Below are 6000 nucleotides of genomic sequence, written 5' to 3'. Positions count from 1 at the left end.
ACAGTTTACGAGATTGTGATACAGAAACGATCGGTCTGTTCAGTAAATAGGCAGATATACTGGAAGACGGTTCAAACAGTGGGTTTAAAATGTATCAGATGGATTGTACGCCGTGTTAATGCTGTAAACAGGCCAGTCTATAAGAATAGAATGTTTTAAAATGACGAAATGCCTGAAATAAAAGGAAAGGCTGGTGCGGTTTATATAGCTGTACAAATTCGAAAATTTACCAACGCTAAAGATATTCCCAAAGGTCGGCGTTGCGTCATTCGCGTAAATGTACATTGTATACACGCGATATATATATGCTAATGAAATTGTGTGAAAATTGACGGTTAATGTTAATGCCGTAGGTCGATGCGTTGGGCGAAATTAAATTTCATAAGGCAAATGATATCCCGACAAGATATTGAATCTAAATTGCAAAATTTTACGTACAAAATTACAGGTGTATAATGTGTGAGTTTGTATACGTATATAAACTTACACACGGCTATTGAAGACGAAGAACGAAGCTCCGCGGTCTCTCCAATCCTCGACATTATTAATACCGTTATATAATATACCCGGACCAGATGTCTCGGAAATTTATTAAAAGTTGCAGTATGACCAGCACGTCGTCGCACATTTTCATGCCACGTTATGCGCTTGTCGCGAGTAATAATTTAGGTAGAGAGCACGCGATTAATAATAACCGCCTTTGACGTTAACTAACAGGAAACACGCCAGTTGAAAAATATTGATTTTTAGCGAACGGATGATACCGAATGGCCTAATATAATGACATCTGGAAATACACAGATATTTTCTTCCAAGGTTCATTTACGTTGCATCTCCTATCCTGATTGAATTTATGTGCATTGCATTGGAAAATTTACAGGGAATGAGTATAATCGGCCAATTCTCCTGTTTATATAGACAAGGATAGCAGCAACGATGTACAAACGTTACCTTCTCCAATGTCAATCTAACGCACAGTGCGAACTACATATTTACGCTGAATTCATGAATATCGTTGACCAGTTTTCGACGCTTCGTAGCATCGGTTATTCCCCATTTCCTCTAACAGCCGGTGAAAATAAGCTCAGCATCGGAGATTTCAGGAAAGAATATATAAAAGTACCGGACATAATTAAAAGAGATCAAAGATGCACCGTTTGAGGGTTTGACTGCGTCAAAGCTGTGGCTAAGAAAGCGCAAATTTCCGACAACTTTTTTTTTTCCACTTGATTTCTCTCGCCTTCTGAAGGAATATGGCGTATTCGATATTTAACAGATCTCAAACAGTCCTTTCAAAGACTTCTCAGGTATTTCTGAAATGGTTACAAGTCGGGTTTGAGTCTGACTTACGAGTTCGAAGCTGTGCACGTGTATTAAAAAATCAAATCATCGGCCCCAGGTTACGTTATATTGAAAATGCAAATCAATTGTGAGCGGGAATTTCAGTCACGGCCCGGTTTCTATTCCTGAACGCGGAATCAATGCCCCAGTCTGCCAGGGTATCCCACCGTAATAATAGGGAACTGCGTAGACTGGCAGAGATACGTCAGTATTCTCCGAATGTGTATGTGCATCTAACAGGCACGGACCACGGGTAATTAAAATCGTTCCGCGTAGCCGAAGCCTCATAGAATATAATGTGCGAATTACAGTGCCGGAATATCACCGATCACTTCGTGATTGAAATTGACAAACAAATACACAGCGACATATTAATTCAATTTTGAATTGCCGAAATGAATCGGCGTTCAAATCAACCCTGATGTAACCGCAGAATCATCAATTTTCAAACTCACTTTTCACTTTGATCAGTGATCAAAGCGCTTTTGGTAGTAGAGCTTTAGGCTGTCTGCAAACTTCAGCTTTTACGAAAATCCCGTTGAACGTCGGTGGGTTCGCGTATATACATGCAATATGAAATAAAAAAATGTCTTTTCATCATTTTTTCTTGTTCAAATCGGATTATTATTTTTTTAAATTTCATTCTTCTCGCAGAATGTTACGTTTCCATTGGGTCAGTACCGTGATGGGATTCGTTCCTTCATTACTTGTACCTACAACCGATAGACAAAGAAAATATTTTTCGCAACTTGTAACTTTACAAATATAGACTGAAAGAAATACCTTTGCCAGCGACACACTGATATGACCTGCAGTAAATACTGTTTCGAAAATTAATTCTGTCGAATTATTCATCTCGTCCTCTTTTTTTTTCATGATATAACTGATACTGTAGAGAGAAAATGTATAACGGTAAACACAAATCGGGAATAAAAATGCCTCGTGAAATAATTGCCGAAGAAAGAAGCAAGGAGTAAAGAAACTTGGCGAGGTGAAATTAAAGAGCAGTTAATCGAATTACAGTTGCTATTCCTTTCGCGTATCAGACGGAAATATGCATTTTTTCGATTTTGTAAATGGGAGAGCGCGTATTATTGGAGAGCGCGATACGATGAAGTGGCAATAAATGTATGATATCGAAAAAATGTACCGCTTATCTGGTTTTAGGATGAATTTCGGAGGGGCTATTCGCTTCTGGAATAGTTGCGGTAGACTTCAGGTTGTCATCAACTTTCAATTATCTGAAATCGCGGCATAAGTAATCGTAGAAAAATTGAAATCGGACTTGGAATCATCATCTGAAATCGCTCATCACCTCCAGCGATACGCGATGTATCCAAATGCCACAGATAGGATTTGAAATCACTCGAAATCGGTATAAAGTATTTGAAATCGCATGGGACTTTGTACCTCCTAAAATCGCCCATAACGGTACGGAAATTTTTGGAAAACATTCAAAATCGCATATAAATAAAGTTTCGACAATTATAATTACACTAAACAGTCGCTTGTACAAATGAATTTTCTTATCTTTAATTCCAAAGCGACGACGTTCTAACCGTCAACTGTACAAACGCAACGCCGATTCAACTATAATTTTACTCCCAACTGTGGAATGTATAAGATGCTTCTCATTTCGTGAATATCCGATCGTCGAAATTTCTCGTATTCTAAAAGCACGACGATTGTCGCTGCGGATTCCACCGCCGCATGCGAAAGCCGCACGCGATCGTATAATAAAAAGGTCAGCAGCCGCCACGCCCGTCATGTACATACTGTACACGAAAGGATCCTGCAGGGGTGCCTTGGGATTTGGTTCGTTGCCCGCGTACCTTACCGACGCCTCCGACGCGCCCTACGCGCCCTACGTGCCTGCATACTTAGGCTTTACCGCGGACCCGCTGCCGACGCATATTTCGCAACACCGTCGAGCCGTGAACAAAGCACAACGGGGACGAAAGCTCCCGGAAAATAAGGCACGCCTGGCCCCACGTAGCGTCCCTCGGGTTTGGGAGCAGCTTCTCGCTCTGCTCGCAGGGAAAAGCGGCCTGAACGCCGGCGCGGCGGCCTTCTTCGTCGGCACACGTATCGCCGGCAGCTCGCCCGGATCCCACATTCGACCCCACCTCGCTATCAGTCCCGACCCTCTTCACCGTTGTCCGACAAGAACCCACAGATATCACACATGCCCCTATAATATAGGTACCAATCTACCCCCGAGCCGGCCGCCTTCGCCGATTTAGATTCGACTATTGGCCCACCTTCGCGTCTCAAACTGCACCCACGATTCCATCCCTTTCCTCGAGTTCGTCGTAAGTTTATGCGAAATTTCGGACATCGTTTTTATTTCGTCTTGAAAGTACAGTTTCAAGATTTCATGCTCAAAGATGTTGCTAAACAGAAGTAGACGTTTGCACGGAAATTTATAGGTGACCGAAATAGCAAGTTTTTCTACAACTATTTTTTGTAACGTATTGATATTACTGTGATTTTCCGTTTTTCAGAATCGAGAAACGTGCAATTTATCCATTCGATTCTTGGGCGATTTAAAATTCTCAGTAACTGTTGATACAGTTGAACGAGCAGTAAACACGCACAATGGTATTAGAGGTGAATTGATTTTTGATCTAACGTCATCTAACCTTCTGCGGTGCGATCACTGAGGTCGAATATAAAAACCGTATACGCAAAAAAAATATCAATAAGAATATAGTAAAACACAGACATGATAGACGTGATAAATAAGATTAAAAAGTGTCGATTGTCACATACCAGTTTGAATTGTAGTATATCATTTGGCCAATTCAGTATAATTTTCGTGTCACACAGAGATTAATATTGAATTCATTCTGACGGACAAGTATGGGGCATGATATACCTGCTACAAAGTCATAAAACCTTATTGAGCGTGGAATAATACGGTCATGACAAGGTAGGTGTAACCCCCAGTTGATGAGAATAAAGAAAAAAGTGTTGGACGGAAGACAGTGAGTAATGAAAAAAATTTCCGGTCACGTGAATCAGAGGTACGACCAGTGCATACGGACTTTCATACGCAGAATGGAATTCCAAGTTAATATTCACGGTAGCTTGGAGGGCGAGAGCTGGTATTGGATTATTTCGTTCTCCATTCTTTTCCGAAGCAGGAAAATATTTCGACAGTTTGCATGCTTGAGTTACCGAACAACCAAGTTTCTGAAATTCCAAAGACCAATTCGGACGCGATAGCGCTTGAACGGATCGAAGCGAATTTCTCAAGGAAACAAACGCACCAATTAACGAAATGCTATCGAAAATTACCCCCCTGACCTCTCCGTAGCGCATGACGGAAATCCATGAAACCTAAAGGATGCAAAAGGAAGGGGAACGCCTTATTTTACACAAAATTCGCTCTGTGTACGGCTAAGTGAAAATAGAGCCATTCGTTTTACCGTCAATACTACCCGGAAGGCGAACCGGGCGGTTGATTGAGACGCGGTTCTCCGTGTTGTGGTTTAAGTCATGCGGTCATGGTTCCTTTCCGGTGAATAATGCACGGAGCAGCAGCAGCGGCCGAAACGTTAATATCGCGTCTAAACTTCGTTTCCTCCTTTCCCCTCTATTTGTTTACCCATGATCGATACCAACTTCTCAGCTAAACGGAGTTTTCTCTCTCTTCCCTTCCGTTAGCTCCCTCACTTCGATTGTACCTGCGATGCCATTGTTTTAGCTTTTCCCGAGGCGTCGAATACGCTTGTTCGGTACAACTTCCCTCTTTCCTATGCACGAGGAAAAAATGACTTTCCCGCTTGACCGGACCGCACAGCTGGATCAAACATAATTTCTTTGTTCTTTTTTTTTTTTTTGACAAGCAGACAGTCGTGCTTTCCCCACGGAGAAATTAATCGACTTCAATTAGTGTTTTACCTTTATCGGGGGTAGATACGATCCGGGGATAACGGGTGGTTTTTTTTTTATTCACGGGGAAATAAAAACTGTAGATCGTTGAACGTGAGTTGTCTGACAAAATAGGTCGACGTTCGAATGAATTATTTTTTCGACGCGGATAGATCGCGATTAGATGTCGATGTATATAATTCTACACCGGGTGTTTCACTATAATTGCCAATCATTAGTCTTGATTATTTATACGCGAGCAGGCTATAACTCACAATTTTACATTAACACTACCGCAATTTTGAACTTGCAGTGCCACCATACTTTATACACCAAGAAACACTATTTGTTCCAGCATACATTATTCACATACCTATAGTATACATTGTACGTACCAATCGTAAGCCAACGGCTTATAAATTCTGGAAAGTAAATTTTCATCCATCAAGTTCACTGGAGCAGAATGTGCGAGCGGTTGGAAGGACAATGGAATCAATATCTTCGGTGCAACTGGTAGTAGCGTGAATTTAACTTTACAATTAGATTTCTCAAATGTTTATCGTACGTAAGTCATTACTTTACTCTAGAAATTATTCTGCCAACAAGAGATAGAAATTGACCACCTCTCCGATGACATTGTTGCTGCACATTGTGAAACAAACGAACTTTCCGAGTAGACGGTAGACGTGGACGACGTCTCGTGCAAAACAACTGCGGGATTCGCGTCTGTTGCTCGCCCAGCTTCCTCTCTAATCAGTTAATAGTGCAAACAGCAAGTCGGGA

This window comes from Neodiprion virginianus, chromosome 4, assembly GCF_021901495.1.
Source record: "Neodiprion virginianus isolate iyNeoVirg1 chromosome 4, iyNeoVirg1.1, whole genome shotgun sequence".
NCBI lineage: Eukaryota > Metazoa > Arthropoda > Insecta > Hymenoptera > Diprionidae > Neodiprion > Neodiprion virginianus.
Note: the sequence above shows the minus strand (reverse complement) of the source record.